The sequence below is a fragment of the Chiloscyllium plagiosum genome, chromosome 5, assembly GCF_004010195.1.
Source record: "Chiloscyllium plagiosum isolate BGI_BamShark_2017 chromosome 5, ASM401019v2, whole genome shotgun sequence".
Classification (NCBI taxonomy): domain Eukaryota; kingdom Metazoa; phylum Chordata; class Chondrichthyes; order Orectolobiformes; family Hemiscylliidae; genus Chiloscyllium; species Chiloscyllium plagiosum.
Window position 1 is genome coordinate 79,938,776 of NC_057714.1, and position 26,357 is coordinate 79,965,132.

At 40.5% G+C, this 26,357-nt stretch overlaps 1 long non-coding RNA gene across 1 annotated transcript in view; it reads left to right on the forward strand.

The window, feature by feature from the left end:
* The window catches only part of LOC122550038, a 44,241-nt gene extending 37,725 nt beyond the window's left edge, over nt 1-6,516 (forward strand). The window contains exon 2 of the long non-coding RNA XR_006311728.1: nt 5,491-6,516. This is a non-coding gene — a long non-coding RNA (uncharacterized LOC122550038). The remainder of the gene's footprint in view (nt 1-5,490) is intronic.
* Nucleotides 6,517-26,357: the final 19,841 nt, after the last annotated feature.

Sequence of the window (26,357 nt, forward strand, 5' to 3'; positions counted from 1 at the left end):
AGGGGCGTGGAACACACTGCCTGCAACAGTAGTGGACTATCCAACTTTACACACATTTAAACAGTCATTGGATAGGCATATGGACAAGAGTGGAATAGTGTAGATTAGATGGGCTTCAGATTGGTTTTGCAGAGTGGTGCAATATCGAGGGCCAAAGGGCCTGTTCTGCACTGTAATGTTCCAACAAGGTAAACTTAAATCTATTCATTCTTCTCCCCCTTTATACAATTCTAGAATTTCTCAAATTGTAGCCTGTTCTAACGAATTATATTTGGAAATAACATATCCTCAACTAGAAACTTTTTAATCAACCTGTTCAGAGACATTATTACACACTCTGGATCTGGTGGGACTTGAACCCAGGCTACCTAGCTGAGAGGAAGGGATTCTACCACTGCACCACAAGAACCCTCATATGTGCTGTTAGATTATCTTTGCATTAATATGAATGACTTTTACATTAAGTGGTTGCAACTAAAGTGTCCATCTGAATGAATGATTGTGCATTCTAATTTTTAAACTTCAGCAAAGATGAGTGGATTGTGATCATATAAATTAGTGTTTCCTTGTTTCCATGTCAGGTATAAACGGCAAAGTGCTGAAGAACTAACAACAATCCCAAATTCTTTTTTTTTCTGTGGAAGAGTACTCCTTCTGGTATTGGATGAGTTTCTTGGAGAAGTACTCCACTAGCTCTCTATCCCTGTAGCAACACCATACCCACCCCAAATCATTGGAGTCAACTACCACTCTGTAAGGTTTGGAAAAATCAAGGATGGCCAGTACTGGTTCATTTACGAAGCTTGTCTTCAGCTACTCAAATGCTGCTTCATATTCTGCTGATCATATTACTTCTGTTTGTTTCTTTGACAGACTTGTACAGCAATCATGCTAAAATTATGCACACATTTTTGGTAAATCCACACATTCTTAAAAACCTCTCAATTTCTTATTTAGTTTTAGGAACTGGGAATTCTGTGAAAACCTTGCAAACACCTGTCCTTGTCTAACCACATGTCTTAAGTAGGTCACTCTTGCTTTCAAAAATTAACTTTTTGCTAAACTTATCCCAAAACAAGTCAACCGTAATTGCTTAAACAGGTCTTGTTTTAAATGCTCTTCACTCACCTCACAATTTCGAAATCTAACTGTGACCTGATTTATAAGCCTCTGAAATGTTGCTGGGTCATTCCTTAATTGATCGACATCATCCAACATTGGTGTAATACATTTGGTATGACAAAGGTAGAAATTTCTTTAACTGTTAATGGTGCTTGTTAGTATCCCTTCAATAGATCAATCTTAGAAAGGAAAGAGGCACTGCCAATTCAATCAACACAATCTTCCGCTTGTGGAATTAGCACAAATCTATTTTAATGGCCACATTACCTTTCTATTACTAAGACAAAATCGGGTTGATCCACCTGGTTTAGGAACCTACACTATTGGTGAAAATTGCTTTGTCTAAGTTCAAACAACTGGTTTTTTGGCATACACTGAACTTTTGTTTCCTCATGAGTTTGATTTTCTGGGCTCAGCCAATAAGGAGGTCCTTTTTATTGGCCCTAACTCTCCTATATCCACATCATGCAGGTGTACCATTACAGGTTAACTCGGACTTTCTTTTAGTAGACTTACAATGTCTTCCAACTGTCCTTTCTCTAAATATGAGAATACAATGTCTAACTCAGTCGGTATTTCCATTTTAACTGGTCAAATTGCAGGAGATTCACTTTGAGAACTGTCTACTCCCCCTTCTTTCAATTTCATTTGAGAGACTTTTAAAAGTTCCTGTGCTATCCTACATGCTCCTGCAAGTCTTTCTAGAAACATGGACATGTGATCCAACATTGATGATTCGTCTTTCTCACTCAAGAACTTCTCCCTAATCAATTTTAATGGATCCATAAACTCATGACTATAAGGCCATAAGATATAGGAGCAGAATTAGACCATTCAGCCCATCAGGTCCTCTCTGCCATTTGATCATGGCTGAAATGGTTCTCAATCCCATTCCCATGCCTTCTCGTCGTAATCCTTGATCTCATTAATTAAGAACCTATCTATCTCAGACTTAAAGACACTCAATGACTTGGCTTTCACAGCACTCTGCAACAATGAGTTACACAGATTTACCACTCTCTGGCTGAAGAAATACATTCTCATCTTAGTTCTAAAGCATTGTTCCTTCAATATAAGGCTGTGCCCTCATGTCCTAGTTGCTCCTACTAATGGAAACATCTTCTACACATTCTCTCTATGCAGGCCTCTCAATATTCTGTAAGTTTCAATGAGATCCCCCTCATCCTTCTAAACTCAGTGAAGTACAGATCTAGAGACCTCAACAGCTCTTCACATGATGAGCCTTTCATCCTTGGGATCATTCTTGTGAACATCTTCTGTACTCCCTCCAAGGCCAACACATGCTTCCTTTATTATGGGGTTGAAACTGCTCACAGTATTCCAAATGCAGTCTGCCCAGAGCCTTATACAGCCTCAGCAGTATATCCTTACTCTTGCATTCTAGCCCTCTCAAAACAAATAACCATAAATCAATTCAAATGGACTAAATCCAGTAAATACACTTGGAATCTCTGGTAGTAAATCATAAAAGAAATATCCCAATCCAGTGGATATTTATGACAGTATGCCTTAAGCATGGTTTAGTGAGTTTGATTGTTACCTCTCCAGAGCTTCCTGTGTTTCCAGTCGACTTTTATTCCTAACTTGCTAATGATCTCCTGGAAAATTTTAGACATGAAGTTAGAACATTGATTAGAACACCGTACCTCAGTTGGTAGTCCATCATGATTAGATAGCTGCATGTCCTTTCCGTTACTATCCTCGAAGTAATCCTTCTTACAGGAATACCCGCTGGGCATTGAGTTGACATGTCCATATTGACAGGACATACTGAAGGCATGTTTTATTTTTGGTAGAGTTTCTACACAATCTAATAACATTTGGCTAAGAGGTTCTTCAAAACTTCATATCAGTATCAAAGGTGCTGGTCTGATTACATATTGAGGTTTTCCTACCACTTGACATGTGTGATATGTCTACAGAACTGCACCACATCATTATGATGTCCTAGCTATGGGAAATACCTGTTTGTAGATACCTGCTTTTTCAATATTCCTATACACTTTGCCATAGCAATCTCATGTTCAATTCACAATATCTCCTGACAATATCCTAGAGGTACCACTGTCTGATGAACAGCTATCAATTCTTCATCTGCAGATCTGAGAGTTCCACTTCCTCCACTGGCACACAAAACTGCCAAAGACATGGGTAACTGCTCAGCCCCAGGAAGAAGAGTATCCCATGGTCTTTGCCATTAATAATTGAATTCAAACATATAATCAGACTCAGAAATAGCAAATTGGATTTGTCAAAAACTCTTGGTAAAGTGGATTAAATTCTGAAGGAGTCCACCAATGTTATCTGTGCAGAGCTGTTTCTGGCATCTGTATAGTTGGTTTTCTCAATGGACAAGTTGATGATTGTCATGGAGACCCAGGTCCAGCACACTCAGTACCTGCTGGATACGTACACAGACCTGCACATCAATACTCTAGCTTTTAGTTCAGCACTAACTGCAAGGCAATAAAGGGAGACAAGGGACCTTGACCTCACCTGAAGTGCACCAATCAGTACCCTGTCAGAGTAGAAAACACACACAGGCCCCCAGAAGTCTTTTCTCAGGACATTCCAAATGTGCCCAGACACTCCACTTCCACCCTGCCTACAATGCCCAACCCTGTGAGAGTTTAGGTTGAGAAGGATGAACTAGCATTAGGCCAGATGATTTCAGCATGCCTGGGCTCTCTGTCAACAACTGCTCCAGGATCATCCACTCAGAAGCCTAAAGGCCACAGTCTCCACCATAGGGCAGGCTTTCTCTACATCTCAGCTGGTTTGGGGGTAGTATACTGACACAGATAGAGGGCCTGTTGGCAGGTCTTTTAACAAAATAAAACTATGTATTCGAATTAATTTTGTAAAGTTTATAATTGTATGATCCTTTACACTCAAGATTGTGTAATGAAGAATATTTCACTATTCCACTCAATTTGCTCTGTATAGATTTTATAGTCCTCTTAGAACTTTATGATCTTCTTTATCTTTTTGTTATTAAAGTATAAAGGGTAAGATAAACTATTTCTCAGCTTTCAAACACATCAGAAACAAAAGAAAAACAAACATCAGATGACTGTAAGGAAAAGCAAATGGTCAGTGATATGTGTCTGATTAAATGGGAACTTCACCAATTAAGCAAACATTGAAACATGAGCTTAAGAATATCAATCATTAAGTTCCAATGGCATGTGTCTCCTTTTTTCTTCAGCAAAAAAGTAAAACAGTTTCAATACTTTTTTCATTGTAAAAATCATAAAGTGACAACAGCAAACTTATTAAATAGAAAGGACGCATGTATAGTTTACAACTTAAGGATCCAGTCAGGAGACAGTGGGAGGTGACATCAGTCAGCATCCATAACCCTTAAGTCAATTAGAGATTGATCATATGTCCCTTAAAATAATTAGCACAAAGTCTCATGTAAACTAAGACATTAAGAATGTAATGATATCAATGATCGTGATGTGGACTATGGCCTGCAAAGAAAAGTGACAGTTTACAGTGACCATGGCCTGAGAAGTTTGAAAGTTGAATCATCCAATGGGAAGTGGAAGGCCCTTGAAGCATTGGAAAGAGACCGGAGGCCAACTGTTAACTTGCTCTCTAAGCTGAATCTGAAAGCAAAAGCAGTAGTATAACTAGAGAAGTCACGGGGAGAAAGTGAGGACTGCAGATGCTGGGGATCAGAGTCAAAAGTGCGGAGCTAGAAAAGCGGAGCAGGAGAGACAATGTTTCATGCATAAGCCCGTCATCAGGAATTGGGGGGTGGGGAGCAAAGATGCTGAGGGATAAATAGAAGGGAGGAGGGGGAAGGTGGGGTGGGGTGGGGCAGGGCTGGGGGGGTAGATAGCTTGGAAGGTGATAGGTAGATACAGGGGGGTGATGGTGATAGGTCAGAGCGGAAGGTGGAACAGATAGGTGGGAAGGAAGATAAACAGGTGGAACAGTGCAAGAGCTGACTTCCTTTAATAGGTATTATTTATAACCAAAGTAAAATTTCTTGATCGACTACACTAGATTGATTTTTACCATCTTATTGTTTTAAATGTCAAATAAAGAAATTTAATGTTGGGAATATACAGGATGTGTGTGACCCTGAACCCTCCAGTCATCAGGCAGCCGGACACGGATAATCATACCAATGTTGTTGCATCAGTTGCTGGAGGGAACATTAGGAAACAGTTCAGCAGGGAGTTGCTTGAAGTCAGAAATTTGGTGGATTCTGGAGGCAAGCAGCTCATTCAGTGGTATTGCAGAACTTGACAGGTTGGTGTGTGATGGTTTGAGCGAAATGGAATTGAACAGTAATGTGAAATACTGAAGTTACATGTGTGTTGGTTTGTCTAGGGAGTGCATCTACTGCAGGGAAGCCACAGCTGTCCTGGAAAATGGCACACAGGACCTGGCAGCAACCAGAAACTGAAGCAACAAGTGCCATTGATCATATGACAAGAGCCCTGACTGACCTCGATCCGACAGTGGGTGACCCATCACAGAACTCGGAGCTCTAAAAGGTACTAGTACAGATAAAAAGCAAAGAAAGTATTCTGAAGCAAATCCTGGACATCACCCAATACTTACCATTTGCCCAGATCAGTGGTGTAAGAAGAGAACACTGCCATTAATGTGGACTCGAGCATTCTAGTCATTGTTGTGCAATTGAATATACTAATCAAACAAGCACTTCACTTTCAGTCACCTTGTACTGTTTGTGGTTGCTGAGATGGCAAGTTTTAAGCATGGAAATTTGGAACTGGACCTCCAAGAGCACATAGCAACAGTGATGAAGGGCACTGAGAAAGGAGCTGAGCAATTCTCTGGGACTTCTGGCAGTACATGATGGCAGTGAGGAAGGGCAGCTGGAGAAGACAAATGGACTCTCATTAGAAAAAGATGCCCGAAACACAGAGGGAGTTAATGGGAAGTGAGAGGAGACAGACAAATGGAATTCCTCAGCTCAATATAACCCAGATATTCATGCTATGACTGTTGTGTAGATAGTTCTAGTTTATTCTAATTTATCATCCTGTTTATAATGGCCTGAGGCAGTAGAATAAGAATCCTTGCCTCATGATCTTTGTGCTGTCTGTGTTCTCAAGTCTTACATTATGGCACTGTTGAAAGAAGACAGAAGGAGGACTTTAATCAACCGAAAATAAGAAGAAAAGCAACCTAGTCAGCTGGAATTTGAAAGCCAGTATGCCATCGCAAATCAACCAGGTCCACAGTCTTATTAAGTGTCAATTCCTTTATGCTCACTTTGATAAACTTTGTGAAATTCTATGAAACTTGTGAAACCATCAGCCTATAATTAAACCCCAAATTTTACAGTAAGAGTGTCAATAAAGAGATTGAAGTTCCTTTTCACAGCAAGAAATTGCGTACCAGCCTTCTCTGCTTTAATTCGCCAAATATAGTTCCCAGCTAATAGACTCACTCTTGGTTGGGCCTTTAATCACCACTTCAACTGACAATTTTGGACACTTATCCATTCCTCACAATGCTGCTGTGAGGTGCAAGCTTAACCTTTCCTTTTCTATTCCTTTCTGCCCTCATATTTGTGAACTTCTTGGCAATGAAAATCCCACTGGAAGCCTGCTTTAACATCAGAATAAATCCAAAATCAGAGAAGCAGGATGGCGTTGGGAGCATGTCTGGAAGGCCAGATAGAAATCCTAACTCTTTAGCAGGCTTCCCCGGCAGCTATTCTTTCCAACATGAGAACCCTGCGTAGTGCTCAGCCTGTCACTCGATTGTTTGAACCTGGTTCAGTTTCACGCATTGATATTGGGACAGTTGGCACCTAATTTATAGAAATTCACTTCAATGTGGGCCCCCATGTATGTCTCTTCTTGTCCTACAGACAGAATGAATAGTGTGACTGGGAGATGGGGTGGATTTCATGGTTCTTTAGTAGAAGTGACTCCGTGGGATGCCGCTGATCAGGTTGGGATTCAAAATCAGGCTAGACCCAATGCTAGATATGAGGGAGCAGAGAAAACGTGAAGCACTTACAGCTCCCTGGATGGGCCATGGTCTGTCAATGGTTGAATCCCAACATTGATAAGAGGTAACACTTAAGTGGCCATCAACTGGTGATCTAAGGGTTTCAACTGAGTGATAGCCAGGTAAGTCTCCCAATATCTCCACCTGCACTGATAAAATTGCCGCAGGAATAGTGACTTTGATAGAGTGCACAATTTCATGGTTTCCTCTATGTCTACCATCTTGACCCAGGTAGAGGGAATAAAATTTAACTGCACATATTAAAAGTTATTGTTTTACTTTCTTCTGCTGCATGACCAAGATCAGTACAAAGAAAAATCACTAAAATAAACTGTCTCAATGATACACTGAAGTTCAGCCAAATGTTGCATGTTGTGTGGGATTCCAAGTGTATTCTTTGTCTTAATTTCAAAGCTGGCATATCAGTTGTTGCTATTTTTGGGTTGGGAAAAACTGGGGATTTAAGATTGCTCTTGGGAAGCAACGGAGTGTTGGAGGCATGCCTCAAATATTGGCAGACAGGTAGTGATTGGTTTTGAAGAGTGAATGTTGGGGAAGATTGTTAAACACCACAGGTTAAAGGTTGGGTAGACCAAGCCGAGGCATTTATAGTTCTAGTCAGAGTTTTGTTTCAACCTGCATATGACAAAACTCCAATGCCCTGATAATTTGCTCTCCAAGGAGCAATTGGGTAAATGGGCTGAGGACTGGCAGACGGAGTTTAGAGTCATAGAGATGTACAGCATGGAAACAGATGCTTCGGTCCAACCCGTCCATGCCGAACAGATATCTCAACCCAATCTAGTCCCTCCTGCCAGCACCCGGCCCATATCCCTCCAAACCCTTCCTATTCATATACCCATCCAAATGCCTCTTAAATGTTGCAATTGTACCAGTTTCCACCACTTCCTCTGGTAGCTCATTCCATACACGTACCACCCTCTGTGTGAAAAGGTTGCCCTATAAGTCTCTTTTATATTTTTCCCCTCTCACCCTAAACCTATGCCCTCTAGTTCTGGACTCCCCGATCACAGGGAAAAAGACTTTGCCTATTTACCCTATCCATGCCCCTCATATTCCAACAGTGGCCTAACCAATGTCCTATACAGCCATAACATGACCTCCCAACTCCTGTACTCAATACTCTGACCAATAAAAGAAAGCATACCAAAAGCCCTCTTCACTATCCTATCTACCTGTGACTCCACTTTCAAGGAGCTATGAACCTGCACTCCAAGGTCTCTTTGTTCAGCAACACTCCCTTGGACCTTACCATTAAGTGTATAAGTCCTGCTAAGATTTGCTTTCCCAAAATGCAGCACCTCGCAATTATCTGAATTAAACTCCATCTGCCACTTCTTAGCCCATTGGCCCATCTGGTCCAGATCCTGTTGTAATCTGAGGTAATCCTTTTCACTGTCCACAACACCTCCAATTTTGGTGCCATCTGCAAACTTACTAACTGTACCTCTTATGCTCGCATCCAAATAATTTATGTAAATGACAAGAAGTAGCAGATCCTGCACCGATCCTTGTGGCCCTCCACTGGTCACAGGGCTCCAGTCTGAAAAACAACCCTCCACTACCACCCTCCGTCTTCTAACTTTGAGCCAGTTCTGTATCCAAATGGCTAGTTCTCCCTGTATTCCTTGAGATCTAAACTTGCTAATCAGTCTCCAATGGGGAACCTTGTCGAATACCTTACTGAACTCCATATAGGTCACATCTCTGCCCTCATCAATCCCCTTTGTTACTTCCTCAAAAAACTCAATTAAGTTTGTGAGACATGATTTCCCACGCACAAAGCCATGTTGATTATCCCTAATCATTCCTAATCAGTCCTTGCCTTTCCAAATACATAATTTAGATGAATGAGAGGTATTGCATTTTGGTAATGCAAACAAGGACAGGACTTATACAATTAATGGTAGGGCTCAGGGTAGTGTTGCGGACAGAAAGACCGAGGGATTCCAGTACATAATTCTTTGAAATTTGCACATCAGATAGACAGGGTGGTTAAAAAGTCTTCCCTTCATTGCTCAGACCTTTGAATATAGGAGTTGGGACATTATGTTGAGGTCGTTAGTGAGGCCTCTCCTGGAATACTGTGTGTAGTTCTGGTCGCCCTATTATAAGGCGGATATTATTAAACTGAAGAGGATACAGAAAAGATTTACCAGAATGTTGCCAGGAATGGAGGGTTTGACATATAAAAATAGACTAAAAAGGCTGGAACGTTTTTCACTGGAGTGTAAGAGGTTAAGGGATGACATTATTGAGGTTTGTAAAATTGTGAGGGGCAAAGCTAAGGTGAATGACAAGGGCTTTTTCTCTAAGGTTGAAGAGTCAAAAATATTTTTAAGGTGAGAGGAGAAAAATTTAAAAAGAACACGAGGGGCAGGCTTTTTACACAGTGGTTTTTTGTGGAATGAACTGCCAGAGCAAGTGGTGGATGCAGTTACAACATTTTAAAAGACATGTAGATAAGTTCATGATTAGGAAAGATTTGATGGGATATGGGCCAAATGCAGGCAGTTGGGACGAGTTTAGTTCTGGAACATGATTGGCGTGTACTGGTTGGAGAGAAGGGTTTGTTTCCATGCTGTATGGCTCTATGAATCCATAAGCTTTCACCCAATTATCCTTTAATTAACACATAGCTATTAAGTATATTCTAGTTCCATGTGGTCTCAGACATTCCCCCCGTGCCCTGCTAAATAATAACAAGCATGGACTCACATAGCAGGGCTGATGGATCTGGCATTTTGTGTGCAAACGCAGACCTGCAGTCTGTCAAAAAGAGAATATGGGCACCAAGGCAAAATTGAGACTGGTGTGAGAGACACCCATAAAAACTGGGGACATTTACTAAGGAACTGGAATTTATATTGGTAGCCAGGTGATTACTAATAAATACTAATAACACATGGTTACCACAAACTAAGCAGATCACTAAAGTTTGAATCAGACTGATGCTACCAAATGAATATTGTTATATTAACTCCTTCTAACATCTTACTTTCTGATTTCTTTAAAATTGTGTACATGCAAAATGCAATTTCTCAGTATGTTGGTTTCACTTCAAGGAAACAGTTATTGCCTTGTTTTTGCCTTTCTGCTTATGCTGAAGTCATGTGCGCCAGCATACTAGCTGTATCAGAGTGAACCCTCAGGCTGCTTGTTGAGAACCCCCACTACATCCAAACAATGGGCCATCTGCAGTCAGAAACAATGTCCTGTATTATGTGTGAGCATTTGCAGTTCATATTCCAGCTCTGTGCATCACACTGGCATCCCAGTCTGACATAAGACATGGAAATCCAATGCAAATTGAAAAAAACAACAATTAATAGATTTTTCTTTAAAAAGTTAAGTCTCAGAAGTGTTAATGGGGTGGCAATAAAGACAAAACAAAATCAACATGAATTCTCTACTGTTAATACATTTCAAACAGCATACACCCATGCATATATTCTTCAAAAAAAGTCACTGAAAACATTTAAGTTATGAGAAAAGCCTAACCTGATACTTTAATAGTAACAACGTTTTCACTCAGTAGCATTTCTTATTCGAGATAACATATTCTTGTCTGGTACAAGAAGTACTGCACTCTACCTATTGAAATGAATAAAAGAACTCAAGACAAGAAAAACATACTGTTTGTGTTAGATTAATTTCATAGGTCAAAGCATTTCAATGGTGGGCCATGGCTGTTGAAAACCAAGTGGTCACACAGAAAGTTTATTCAGTAAGGCCAGAGGAGGTCGTAGGCTACACAAGGAATTGCATTTTTCCCATCCAGACTTATTGCTGAAGACAAAACAGGAGTCACAGCAACCGGAAAAGTCCGTAAACTTTTAACTTCAGGAACACATCTCAGGCGTTCTGGGCTTCAAAGACTCTGTTAAGAACAAAAATGCCATCAGACACAAAGCGCCTGTTTAAACCAATGATTGGGACCAATTCCTTTACTGAGAGATCAGAAAACACACTCAGGATTACGGCCCCTTTTTTCTTATGCATCAGTAAAATTGCTTTAACTAGCTGTCACACTAAATTTAATTGTCAGTCATGACTGACAAACAAATCAGACTGATGTTGAATCATTGAAATCTGTAGTGAGTAAAAGGGATAATTGCAAAATTAGTTTTGTTAATTAAGAAAACATGAGAAAATGTCAGTCATGGTCACTTATTCTTTTAATCATCAGATGTCTTTCATTAAAAGGATATTAGAATTAGGATATTTATTGTCACAAGTCCTCACATGAGAACAGTGAAAAGTTTACAAGTCGCCAGTTACAGCGCCATGTTAGGTACAAATGTACCTAGGTACAGATTCTTGAGTACAAATTCTTAGGAAAAAATGAGAAAAATAAAGAAATAAAAAATCCAGCATTACAAACCTTCATGCCAGCTTGGGAACAAAAGTACAACATCACAGGAATAAATTAGAAAAATAAAAAGTTCAGAATAACAGTCCTTCCAACCCAGTCCACACAAGCACCTAGCCTTCAGTCCTTGCCGGTCCTCGCCTCCAGACCGTGCCATGTATATGTAGTGAGTACATGCACAAACGTTGATTGTAATTGACAGAAGCAGCTAAATTTGCAAATACAATCTGACAACCAAGTCACTTGAAAGGTATTTGTTGCTCACAATTTCTAAATTGTCAATAGTTCACACCAGTAAAACATAATGTCATTCATTTTGTGTCAATTATTTAAAATGATTTTATATAACTGCAAAACATCTTCTCGAACAACAATTACTAATTAAATTTTCTCTTTGTGCATGTAGCATGGGCATAAAAGACTGCATAGCAGTTAGTTACACATGTGATTGATGGACTATATTGCTTTGATTATTCACTCTTCCAAACATTGCACTTAAATAGAAAGCTATATAGAAGCAATTCTAATTTACAAACACTTGAGCCATCTAGTGGCCATGTGGCTATCTGAATATGAAGACCCAATTTCCTTACTTTTCAGTTTGACCAGCTTAAAAATTCAGCCACTATATCAAAAGAGCCTTAGCTTAATTTTACTTTCAATACAACATAATACTTTTAAAAATTTATTCTTTTTGTTGTACATCAACCATGCACAAGAATTATTTCACTAAAACTTGCTTCACTCCCAGTGCCTCATTGATGTACATATTCACTAAAACTTTAATTTCTCTCTTTATTGCTTGTCAGTACCATATTGGCCATTTCCTGATTTTCACCTTAAATGCTTTACAAGTTATGCTAATTCTCTTGAGTGGGTGTTCCTCTCACCTTTTGTTCTGTTGCTTAATTTTTGAAAATCTTCCACTTGTAATTTCTTCCAACTCTGATAATACATGCTGTACCTAAAACATTTTGTTTATCTATTGTCTCCACAATTGATGACTGACCTGCTAAGCCTCTCTAACATTTCTGTTTTTATCTCCAAGAAGTGAGGTTTAGGCACCATTCTAGAGTAGCTTAAACTAATCAGAACACTTCTGTGCTTGGATCAAATATAACAAGATTATCATTCATGAAATTCATTAGAAATGACAACACAACAAGGTATTCGGCACAACAAATCCATATTGATGTTTACCCCCAACTCAAGAGACAGCACTAATTCCAAATAGTTGTTCAGTTCTCAGACACCAACATTCACTTTTCCTTCAGCCACCTATCTGATCTTTTTTTAATCTATTTCTTAACTGTGGCTATGATCTCTCATGAAATCTCTAAGTCCAGTATTATTTTTCCTAACTCCACAAACTTCTTTAGAAAAAAATCCTGTTTTCATTTTATATCTCTTACATGGTCTTGACCCTCTTCATCGTTGCAAAAATGTTTATATTAAATTTATTCCATCCTTCAGTTTTCAACCCTTCAATTAAATCTCTTCTGTTCTGATAGGATATTTCAACGATTTTATTTTGGTTTTAGTAAACTCACAATTATGTACTTAGTCATCATCTGAACATTGCAGATTGACTGACTGCCAAGATGAGGAATCCAGAAAATTTAAGCCCTCGCAACATTCATGCGAATCGACAAACTTTTGATAATACAAAGCTTAATACCATAAAGTACTGTCAGATCTTAATGACCTCTAGTCGAAGCAATGGATTTTGCTAAAGATTCAGGTTGTTGTTATTTTAGTGAATGCCCCTCCTAATACTGGGATTAGAAATTTTAATCTGAATATTTTGGTTATGGTTGTGGTCAATGAATCAATAATTGAGTCAACATTAAAATAAAAAAAAACATGAAAGCACAATAATTCTGTAAGCAAGAGAGGGTGAAGAGCAGCCACAGAGTAATGAGGCCAGAATTTAGGATACAATGGGATTTTACTACTTTTATCCATTGCTTGATATTCCAGTATGAGGAGACGGAGAAAAAATTGAATTAATTCTTGCCAACCTAATTCTAATTTAGATTAACAAAAACAATAGCCACATCACACTTTATTTTGCAAGATGAAAACAGAGTGACCTAAATCAGCACTGTGAGGTTTGTCTGCTGCTGAAGAAAAATCATTAATATATTTTAAAAAAGCAATGTTAATAATTCAACATAAAGTGATAATAGTTAGCAAGAGATGCAATGATGTTCATGCAACACAGTGGCACTTTTTTGTGTAGATTGTGGTACTCCATAATGTATGGCAACAACACTAAAAAAAGCTTTGCCAAGTACATTAACATGTCAAGAAACCTGTCACTTTGTTCCCTTTGGTTTTTTTCTCTTCCCCCACCCCCCCACACCAACACGCTCTCCCTTTTCCACAGAATTGTTGATTCCCTGCTGTGGTATAGTTCGACAAGCAAAGTTGTCTTCTGTCACTTCTCTCAAGTAGCCATTATTAACACATGAGCCTTGGCAGTGGGCTTAGTCAGGTTTTTCTACTATGGAAAGGGAGCAGCACTAACATTGAGCCCAATGCTAACATCCACATACGCCCACTTCTAGCAGGGGTCACTGCACAGCAATCAGGATCAGTAGCATGGTCAATTATAACTGCTCCCTATCCTAGGAAAGGTCAGACCAATTGTAACGTCTCTAGTGTAGCTCCAGTTAAGAAGAATTGACTGTGTGCTTTACTAATTTATAGAGTGAAACACTTGAACCAGCCAAAGTAATACTTTATTCAAAGATCCTCACAAAAATTATGACTTTTAGCATTAACCTAGCATAAGGTTTCACGTTATTGCTAAAATGTGATGACAATAGGAATAGAACTGGTCTGGTCTATTTTCAGACCTGAAAGCATAGATCAGCCCTGAGTAAGACTTATTTGGAATGCTCAGTGTTGAGATTAAACCTGGAGCCTCATTTCAATAATCTAGCTGAGCTGTTGGTACCATCATGGTACTTTAAGAAGTTAATCATTGCAGAAGATGAATTTTAGGCCACTGACCTCACTGATAGCTGGCTTCAGCTGCGTACAGTGGACAAGAGAGTGGGAGCTGTAGGAACTGGCTAATAGCACTGAATTTGAAAAGAAATGTCATTATTTAGGAGTAGCAAGCTGGGAATATCAGACATCAGCCCAAAATGTTGTTAGACAGCCATCCAAAATGCCCAAAAATTGTTATCACCTATACTTGAAGCATATGGCACAGCTCTGCAAAACTAGTCATTTGTGCTTCTGTTTTGCACCTGGAAAATATGTACAATGCAAAATAATTTCTTCACAAACCATTTCCAGAACAGAAATGTGCATGATTTTTTTCTGTATCAACATGATTTGTTGTTATCAAAGCAAGAATATTGCAAATGCTAGGTGTTGGGAATATAAACATGAAAATGTTAGAAATACTCAGCATATCTGAGTATGTTTATCAGAAGTTTTGATCACTAACGCACACACATGCACACACACACTGAGCAGCATGGCAGGATTCTCACAAGGCAACAGTGAGTTGCCAATTGTATGAGGCTGCATATCGGAGCTGCTTGCTGGTTCTTATAGCATTTGCTCACTTACCATCCATCTGCATTTTTGCATTATGTGTGCTTTGAATTGCCGTGCCATGGCTGTTCGTGTGTTGGTTCCATGGGGTTAGGGAGGCATATCTCAATGTATTGCACATTGAGTCATCAATCTAACACTTACACCATGTACCATGTCATTACGCAACAAACTCACTGCATGTTCATTCAACAAAAGGAAAGGTGGGATAGCACCGTCAGCTAGGGAATTCCAGTATTGTCAGTCACAGACAAATAAACACACCGTCCAGTGGTTTTGTCATGGTCAGTCATTCACTTGGTGTGTATTGTATATAGCCAGGGGGTCTGTCCCAGTACACTGGGAGATGTTCAGCAGTCAGTGTTGTCAGGCCAACACACAGACAAGGGAATTGCAGACTGTCAATCAGGAAGCTTCAAACACAGCGTCAATGGTCTGATCAGTCATGTCTAGGGGCTGCTCATCACAGTCAGTCAGAGGTCTGGAGCAAATTCACTCTTGTCTGTCGATCTTTCAGGAGGGTTCAAGGGAGTGTGTGTAAGGCAATGGTGGGATCACTGCAAGAAGATGTGGGGGAGTCAAGACTGAAGGTGGGAAAGCAGAGGCATTTATAGATGTGGGGACAAAGATGATGAAGGGGACAAACTCAAGTTGATTGGGTAAGTATGCAGACTAGCATCAGAGGGCATAGTAGGCTACAGGAGGGCAGTGGCAGTGACCATCACTGTGGCCTCCACAGAGGGAGCTTGAGGAGCAGAGAAGGCATAATTAAAGTGTAATGCTGGGGTTCGGGGGAGGGAGGCCAAGTATGGGTGAATTCATACTAGAAAATTGTTGAGACAATGCCAAGTGTGGATGGTGTAAATGCCAATTTGGTGGACAAAAGTGCAGGATCCATGTTTGATGGATGCTAGGACATTGTAGCAAAAAACAATTAAGCAACTGTTTGCAAAGCCTAATTGCATTTACTTTGCATCATTTAATCATCCATTTTCTATACATACAGAATGAAGGTGCTTAGTGGTCAAATATTTGTCAAAGGCAATATGCAACATGCAATTTGTGCTTGTAAACTCAACTTGGACCTCTCACTGATGTTGAAGTTAGCATCAATGAACTCTATAAAAGACCAGAGCTAGTAAAGGGGAAGTATTCTTCATGCAACTTCCAAGAATGCGCCATTGCAGCAGACAGTGAGGCAGTGTGTAGATTCTGAAGAACTTGGAGAATGGGTCAGCCTTCTACATAGAACATAGAGCACAGAAAAGTACAGCACAGAACAGGCCCTTTGGTTCATGATGTTGTGCTGAGGATTATTCCTAATCTAAAATAAAATAACCTAACCGCCGCACACCTCAATTCACTGCTGTCCATGTGCATGTCCAGCAGGCACTTAAGTGTTCCTAGTGACTCTGTTTCCACCACCACAGCTGGCAACACATTCCATGCATTCACAACTCTCTGTGTAAAGAACCTACCTCTGACGTCTCCTCTATACCTTCCTCCTAATATCTTAAAACTATGACCCCTCATGCCAGTCAATCCTGCCGTGGGGAAAAGTCTCTGGCTATTACTCTATCCATGCCTCTCATTTCCTTGTATACCTTGATCAGGTCACCTCTATTCCTCCTACTCTCCAGAGAGAAAAGTCCGAGCTTAGTCAACCTCTTTTCATAAGACAAGCCCTCCAGGCCAGGCAGCATCCTGGCAAACCTTCTTTGCACCTTCTCCAAAGCTTCTGCATCTTTCCTATAATAGGGCGACCAGAACTGGACACAATATTCCAAGTGTGGTCACCAGGGTCTTGTAGAGCTGCAGTAAAACCTCGTGGCTGTTAAACTCGATCCCCCAGCTAATGAAAGCCAAAACACCATATGCTTTCTTAACAACCCTATCCATTTGGGTAGCAATTTTAAGGGATCTATGCACTTGAACACAAAGATCCCTCTGTTCCTCCACACTTCCAAGAATCCTGTCTTTAATCCTATATTCAGCATTCAAGTTTGACCTTCCAAAATGCCACACTTCACATTTATTCAGGTTGAATTCAGTGGGCGGCACGGTGGCACAGTGGTTAGCACTGTTGCCTCACAGCGCCAGAGACCAGCGTTCAATTCCCACCTCAGGCGACTCTCTGTGTGGAGTTTGCACATTCTCCCAGTGTCTGCGTGGCTTTCCTGCGGGTGCTCCGGTTTCCTCCCACAGTCCAAAAATATGCAAGTTAGGTTTATTGGCCATGCTAAATTGCCCGTAGTGTTGGGTGAAGGGGTAAATGTAAGGGAATGGGTCTGGGTGGATTGCGCTTCGGCGGGTCGGTGTGGACTTGTTGGGCTGAAGGGCCTGTTTCCACACTGTAAGTAATCTAATCTAATCTAAACTCCGTCTGCCATTTCTCAGCCCAGCTCTGCATCCTGTCTATGTCACGCTGCAGCCTGCAGTAACCCTTGATTAATCGACGGCACCTCCAACCTTTGTGTCATCGGCAAATTTACTAACCCACCCCTCAACCTCCTCATCCAAGTCATTTATAAAAAACTGCGGGACCCCACTCACCATTGACCTCCAGGCAGAATACTTTCCATCTACAACCACTCTCTGCCTTCTGTCAGTCAATCAGCTCTGAATCCAGACATCAAAATCTCCCTGTATCCCATATCTCCTGACTTTATGAGTGAACATACCATGGGGAAAACTTATCAAGTGCCTTGCTGAAGTCCATATACACCACATCCATTGCTCAACCTTCATCAACCTTTCTCGTTACCTCCTCAAAGAACTCAATAAGATTTGTGAGGCATGACCTGCCCCTCACAAAGCCATGCTGACTGCCTTTAACAACACTATGCTTTTCCAAATAGTCATAGATCCTATCCCTCAGAATTCTTTCCAAAATCTTGCTGACCACAGACATAAGACTAACTGCTCTGTACTTGCCAGGGATTTCCCTATTCCCCTTCTTGAAAAGAGAAACAACATTCGCCTCCCTTCAATCTTCTGGTATGACTCCCATGGAGAGTGAGGAAGAAAAGATCTTCGCCAGCGGCTTAGCAACCTCCTTTCTTGCTTCCTGGAACAATTTAGGACAAATCTGGTCTGGCACTGGGGACTTATCAATCTTAATGTTTGCCAAAATTTCCAGCATATCAATTTCATCAGTCTTAATCTGTGCAAGCCTGTTTCCCAGCTCCTCAAAGTTCTCATTCACAACAAAGTCCCTTTCCTTCATGAAAACCAAAGCAAAAAAATCATTTAGGGCCTCCCCTACCTGCTCAGACTCCATGCACAAGTTCCCTACACTATTCCTGACCAGCTCTACCTTCTCCCTGATCATTCGCTTATTCCTCACATATGAGTAAAATGCTTTTGAGGCCTCCATAATCCTCCCTGCCAAGCCTTTCTCATGCCCCTTCCTGACTCTCCTCAGTCCATTTCTGAGCTCCTTTCTATTAAGCCTGTGATTCTCTAAAGCTGTGCTCGATCCTTGCTTCCTCCATCTTATGTAAGCTGCTTTCTTCCTTTTGATGAGAAGCTCCTCTGTTCTCATCATCCAAGACTCCTTAATCTTACCCCTTCTTGCCTGTCTCAGAGGAACAAATTTGTGCATCACTCACAACAACTGCTCCTTAAACAGTCTCTACATGTCTGCTGTGCCCTTTCTGTGGAACCATTACTCCCAATCTGTACTTCCCAACTTCTGTCTGATAGCGTCATAATTTCCTTTTCCCCAATTAAATGTCTTCCCTTGGTAACTGCTCCTTTCCCTCTTCAAGGCTATGGTAAATGTGAGGCAGTTGTGGTCACTGTCACTAAAGTGTTCTCCCACCACGAGATCTGACACCTGTCCTGGCTCATTACGGAGCACCAAATCCAAAATGGCATCTCCCCTCATCAGCCTGTCCACATACTGAGTAAGGAAACCCTCCTGAACACACCTGACAAAACGGCTACATCCAAACCATCTGCACTAAGAAGGTTCCATGGAAATTGGGAAAGTTGAAGTCACCCATAACAATAACTCTGCTACATCTGCATTTTGCTAAAATCTGCCGGCCTATGAGTTCTTCAATCTCCCTACTGCTCTTAGGGGGTCTTTAGAAAACCCCCAGTGGGGTGGCTGCTCCCTTGCTGTTCCTAACTTCCACCCATACTGACTCAGTAGACAAACCTTCCTCAACAACCTTTGTTTCTGTAGCTGTGATAGACTCTCTGATTAGTAATGCTGCACCCCCTCCTATTTTTCCACCCTCACTGTTCTTTTTAAATGTTCTAAACCCTGGAACATCTAGCAACCATTCCTGCCCATGTGAAACCCACATCTCCATTATGGCCACAACATCATAGTCCCAAGTACTGATCCATGCTCTAAGTTCATCACTCTTATTTCTGACACTCCTTGCGTTAAAACAAACACATTTTAACTGATCTATTTGTTCCATCTCATGAAAAACCTTCCCAATAGATGACTACATCCTGTAATTGCCCCATATCTAACTATTCCCCCTCTCAGATATGTAGCTCTGGTTCCCACCCCCCGGCCAAGCTAAATTAAACCCTCCTAAACCATGAGCAAATCTCAGACCCAGGACATTTGTGCCCCTCCAGTTCAGGTGCAACCTGTCCTTCATGTACAGGTCCCACCTTCCCCAGAAGGCATCCCAATGGTCTAAATACCTGAAGCTCTCCCTCCTGCACCAAGTGTGCAGCCATGTGTTAAGCTGCACTCGCTGTCTGTTCCTCACCTCACTATCTCATGGCACCGGTAGCAAACCTGAGATCACTATTCTACTCGTCCTGCTCTTCAGCTTCCAACCTAGCTCTCTGTAGTCACTTTTCAGATCCTCAATTCCTTTTCCTGGATACATCATTAGTGCCAATATGTACCACGATTTTTGGCTGCTCACCCTCCCCCTTCAGAATCCTGTAAACCCGATCGGCGACATCCCAGATCCTGGCACCGGGGAGACCATACCTTCCGGTAGTCCCATTCCCGACCACAAAATCTCCTGTCAATCCGTCTAACTATTGAATCCCCTACCACTAGCCACTTCTAAGGAGGAGGACAAGGCCATGGGATAGGACAAAGATGTCATTGTCCATGACAAAGCTCACCTGTTTCAGAGGCTACAAGCTGGACAGAACTTCATTAAGATCTGCTTCCAATAGTGGAGAGCTTAGTGCAGCAGATCACCTTGAATTGTAAGGTAGTCTTTATCATGATGCCGAAATTTGGTTTTGATTGTTAGAGCTAACTTCAGTCTCTAGGTTTTATTTGTTTTTGTTTTTGCTTTCTCAAAGTAAAAGCACATGTTTGGATTGGTCTGTTCCTTCCATGAATGTGATGTTCTCCTACTGGACAATGGCAACCTTTAAGTCTGCAGGTGGGCATTGGAAAAGTGTTGACTTAGAGGCTGTTCAGACAGGATTTAGCTATGGACTGGTAAAGCGTGTGGTGTGGTGGTTTAACTGGGTTGGCAATGAGAGAAATGCAATGTGGGCAGTATGACTTTGGGGCTGCTGTGCCTTGATATTGCCATTGAGGGGCAACATTGGATTGCTAGTGCTTGCCCAGGTGCACAGCAGACTTTCAAAGATGGCATGGGTGGAAGGAGCTTTTGCACCTTCATTCTCCTCTGATGGTAAGTTGTTCTGGGAACTGTGCCTAGTGATCTGGGGCTGGAATCAAATATCAAGGACACTATAGTGTTAGGTTAGGTAGTTAGTGCAACAAAATATGGTGTGCAAACTTGATAGGCCTCACAGCAGAAATTCCTATAAAAATTCAATACAGCTTTAACCAATCCTTGGATAAGCACATGGATGATGATGGGATAGTGTAGGGGGACGAGCTGAGAATAGTTCACAGGTCGGCGCAACATCGAGGGCCGAATGGCCTATTCTGTGCTGTATTGTTCTATGTTATATGTTCTATGTTCTAACTCTAACTAGCCCAAAAATGCATAAGACTTGGCTCATTTAGCTGAAAGATAGCTTTGAGCATAATTCCTGGAGTGAATTTTTCTGTTGCTCTTAATACATTTTAAAATATAAAGTATAGAGTGACATTATTGTTTTAAAAGCTAACTGATCTTTATTTTCTCTAATCCTAACTACCTCCATTTACAAAATAAGTATTGTGAAAATGTCAGCGCACACAGTAGAATAGAAACTGAAGATGGGGATGTAATTGATTGGAACACTGTCCTTTCATGTCTGAAATGTAATCCAGCCCAGATGAATGTTTATTCACTAATTGATAATCTTTCTCTAAGGAACCATAAGGATTTTTGATGTGGTAACTGGGTGTCCCAGCTTGTTAACACTAAGCGTTAATCAAAGGGCAGTGTGCCAATGTGTTTCACATGGTATTGTTTGCCTTAAGGAATATGTTAACAACCTTATTAGTTTGAACTATCAACATTTTATTTTAACCATCACTGTTATTGATTTCTTTTACCCATTAAATGCATTATCAGGATTTATACATGGCCTCCTGTAAAGCTGCATTAATTTGGTTATCAAGCAAAGCTGACTGACAGTATTTAGTAGTACCCTTTGTTTGCAATAGTGTTTTCATATTTTTTCTGTACTCAAATTCAAATGTTGAAGAAAATGTTTACCTAAGCACCAACATAATATGATTAAGTTAACATTAACTGATGAGAATATAAATTGAGTGGTTATGTAACAGCTGCCCTTTAAACACCTGGCCATTTTGCCTTTCTATGCCCTCTGAAATTAAATTTCCACGTACCTCTTAATTTTCCATTTCCTGCCAATGACTTAGAAGGGTGCTTGAATATGTTGTGGACTGTTGTTAGACACAATTTGGTGAGTTACGTTGAACTCTAAATATGGTGGTCAGTGTCTCAACAACTATTGTACTAGTGGCACCTTTGGTTTATCACACGAAAGAGAATTTGGTGAAATAGTCAGTTACCGGAATAAAATTGTATCATTAAACAAAGAAAATGTCAGTCAAAATGTGCCCCATATCGTGAAAGAAATTTCTTGTGGAAGAAAATGTTTTCTTGATTGTTGAGTTTAATGGATTTGATGTTCCACATGACTTGATTAGTTGAATCACTATTGACGCTGAGCCAATCGATAGATTTGCTAGGCTTTAGTGGTGCAGCGACAGTGTCCTTCCCTCTAACCCAGAAGATGTAGATTCAGGTACCACCTGCTCCAGAAGTGCGGAATAAAATCTCCAGATAGATTGCTTAGAAAATATTGGTTATGGATCTAAGCATTAAAACTCTTGCATTTTCTCCTGTGCCAATGTGTCATAGAGTCATAGAGTTGTGCAGCACAGAAACAGACCCTTTGGTACAAGTCACCTATGCTGACCAAGTTTTCCAAAGTAAATTAATCCCACTTGCCTGCATTTGGGCCATATCTCTCCAAACCTTTCCTACTCATGTACCTATGCAAATACCTTTTAAAGGTTGTAAATGTACTGCATGTATCACTTCCTCTGGCAGTTCATTCCACATATGATCTCTGTGAAAAAGGTGCCCCCCAAATCTCTTTTAAAACTTTCTCCTCTCATTTTAAAAGTATTTCCCCTAGTTTTGAATTCCCCCACCCTAGTGAATAGACCGTTGCTATTCACCTTATCTATGCCCCCATGATTTTATAGACCTCAATAAGGTCACCCCTTGCTCTCCTATGCTCCAATGAAGAAGTCCCAGCCTATCTCACCTCTCCTTATAACTCAAGCCCTCCAGTGCTGGCAACATCTAGTAAATCTTTTCTGAACCCTCTCCAATTTAATAATTTCCTTCCTATAGCAGGACGATCAGAACTGTACTCCAAAAGTGGCCTCTCCAAAGTCCTGCACAATCTCAACATGATGTCCCAATTCCTATGCTCAATGATCTGTGCAATGAAGGCAAGCATGCTAAATGCCTTCTTAACCACCCTGTCTATCTGTGATGCTGCTTTCAAAGAATTAAGGAGTTCAAAGAATTATATACAGTCAAACTTAAAAATCACACAACACCAGGTTATAGTCCAACAAGTTTATTTGAAAGCACTAGCTTTCGGAGCGCTGCTTCTTCATCAGGTAGCTGTGCTTCCACATAAACCTGTTGGACTATAACCTGGTGTTGTGTGATTTTTAACTTAGTCCACCCCAGTCCAGCACCAGCTCCTCCACATCATATGTACAGTCAGTTCTGCTTTAATGCAGTAGTTTCATTCTTGTACAATCACGTGTTATAAGAAAATCATGTAATAGCAGCACCGTTTAAACTAATGGGGTCAGAATCACTTTATAACTGTGGGATTGTGTTCAAATAACGACTGAAATTAGTGAGTGGTGAAAATAACCTCTTTTATTCAGCAATCACAGCACAAGTTTGAAGCGGCAATAGAATCCCAAAATACAGGTCTTACAAGAGCCCCTTTATAGACAGTTCTTACATATATTAAAATTCCATTACTATGGTGGTACATTTTTTATCTCAAGTACACAAAGGTTTGAAGGGCTTCTGTCCTGGGAGACAGAAGATGAGTTAAAACATGTGCTGGCTGCTACTTCTGATGCTACTTCTGATTTGATGTGTGTCTGGTCTGCTTGCATAATTCGGAGGTTTTGTCTTTCAAGTTATCAAGTATTAGTAAACATACTAGGCCTTTTTGCTCTAAATAAATTAAAAATTGTACCTATGCTTAATAAAAGAAGAAAGAATATTAAACTGATTACTGCAGCTGGGTTATGAGATTTATTTACTATTTGCCGATATGAGTTTCAGTCATTCATGCAATTTCATGGAAGCGCTGTTTTGTCAGTTTGCGTTATAAAGGGACATTAGCCCAGTTAAAAGGTATTTAACAGGTACATAATCTATTCAGATCCTGGATATGGTTGGCAAGGTTTAATTAATATAAGGTTTTGTGGAAACTTGACGGGGATGGTATTGTTCTGTATGCTACACTAATTCAGATGTGAACACTGCTTGTAGCAAGGGCTGCTAAGGTGTGAAAATGCAGTAATGGGTTCGAAAGGATTGGTTTTAAAATTTGGACACTACAGAACTGCAGTTTTATGAATGAATGAATGAAACCATATTATAGTAAATAACGGGTGAGTAAAAGGTTATGTATGAATGAACGGGAAACCGGTATTAATGAATATAGTGAGCTGGTGAGTGAGTTAATAAAGATAGTCTATAACACAATATCTCACATAATCAATACACGCTTTAATACTTCACGCTTTAGAAACAGTATCCCCAATTTGCCAATTATGTTATAGCAAATTTGTGTTAACGAAGCATGTGTTATAGCAGAACAACCCGTATCTGAACCCTTAGGTCTCTCTGTTCGACAACACTACCCAGAGCCCTACCATTAGCTGTATAAGTCCTGACCTTGTTTGTTTTCACCAGAACACAACACTTTGTCCTTTATCCAAATTAAACTCCATTTGCCACTCCTCAGCCCATTGATCAAGACCCCTTGGTAATATTAGATAATCTTTTTTACTATTGACTGTACCACCAATTTTGGTGTCATTTGCAAACTTATTAACAATGACTCTTAAATCCTCATCCAAATCATTTATATAAACGACAAACGAAAGTGAACCCAGCTCTGATCCCTGCTGATCAGAGGTCACAGGACCCCAGTCCAAAAAACAACCCTCCACCACTAAACTCTGTCTCCTACCGTCAAGCCAACTTTATATCTAATTGGCAAGCTCTCCCTGAATCCCATATGATTTTATTTTACTAATTAGTCTACCAGGCAGAACTTTGTCAAAGGTCCATGTAGACAACATCTACCACTCTTCCCTCATCAGTCTTTTTGGTTACATCCTCAAAATACTCAAATCACATTTGTAAGACACAATTTCCCTCGCACAAAACCATGCTGACTATCCATAATCAGTCCTTGCCTTGCCTCTCCAAATGCACATAAATCTTTTCTCTCAGAATCTCCTCCAACAACTTACCCACCACTGACATCAGATGCATTGGTCTATAGTTCCCTTTCTTAAATAAAGACACAACGTTTGCCACCCTTCAGTCTTCTGATGCCCCACCTATGGCTGTAGATGATAAGAATATCTCGGTTAGGGGCCTTGCAATTTCTTCTCTAAATTCCCACAATGTTCTGGGATACACTTGAATAGCTTACATATATCATTACATACTGGAGACTATCTTGGCTGGTGAGACAAGCCACACTTCATACAACATTTGGTTGCTCCATTGGACCCACTGACAGTTGCAAGAGTTTTTCAGGTGCCAAACACTTGCAGATGCTGTTGACAGTTTGATATAACTGAATCAAACTTGCATTCTTCTTCCAGTAGAACATCAATGTTGTATTCTTTGAGTTGTCCAAAATAGCATTTCTGAAGGACTTGATGGGCATAGAGGCAAATGACCATTCCTATAAGCCTTCCAGCTAAATTAGGTTCTCTGAAATCACATTCTGTCCCTCTGTGTCAAAACGTGCCTACAAATTGGTCAACTGTTTCACCTAGATACTGGTGCTATTAACAGTATAAGAAGTCATAACAATATAAGAACATAAGATATAAGAGCATAATTAGGCCATTCGATCATGGCTAATATGTTTTTCAACTCCATTCTCCTGCCTTCTCCTTGTGACTCTTGAACCCCTCACTAACCAAGAACCTATCTATCTCTGTCTTAAATGCACTCAATGACTTGGCCTCTACAGCTTTCTGTGACAATGTATTCCACAGATTCAGTACCTACTGGCTAAAGAAATTCTTCCTCATTTTAGTTTGGATAAGTCATCCTTTTATTCTAAGGCTGTGTCAATAGACAATAGACAATAGGTGCAGGAGTAGGCCTTTCAGCCCTTCGAGCCTGCACCGCCATTCAATATAATCATGGCTGATCATTCCTAATCAGTATCCTCTTTCTGCCTTATCTCCATAACCCTTGATTCCACTATCTTTGAGAGCTCTATCCAACTCCTTCTTAAATGAATCCAGAGAGTGGGCCTCCACTGCCCTCTGGGGCAGAGCATTCCACACAGCCACCACTCTCTGGGTGAAGAGGTTTCTCCTGAGCTCTGTCCTAAATGGTCTACCCCATATTTTTAAGCTGTGTCCTCTGGTACGGCACTCACCCATCAGTGGAAATATGTTTCCTACTGCCAGAGTGTCCAATCCTTTCATAATCTTATACGTCTCAATCAGATCCCATCTCAATCTTCGAAACTCAAGGGTATACAAGCCCAGTCGCTCCAGTCTTTCAGC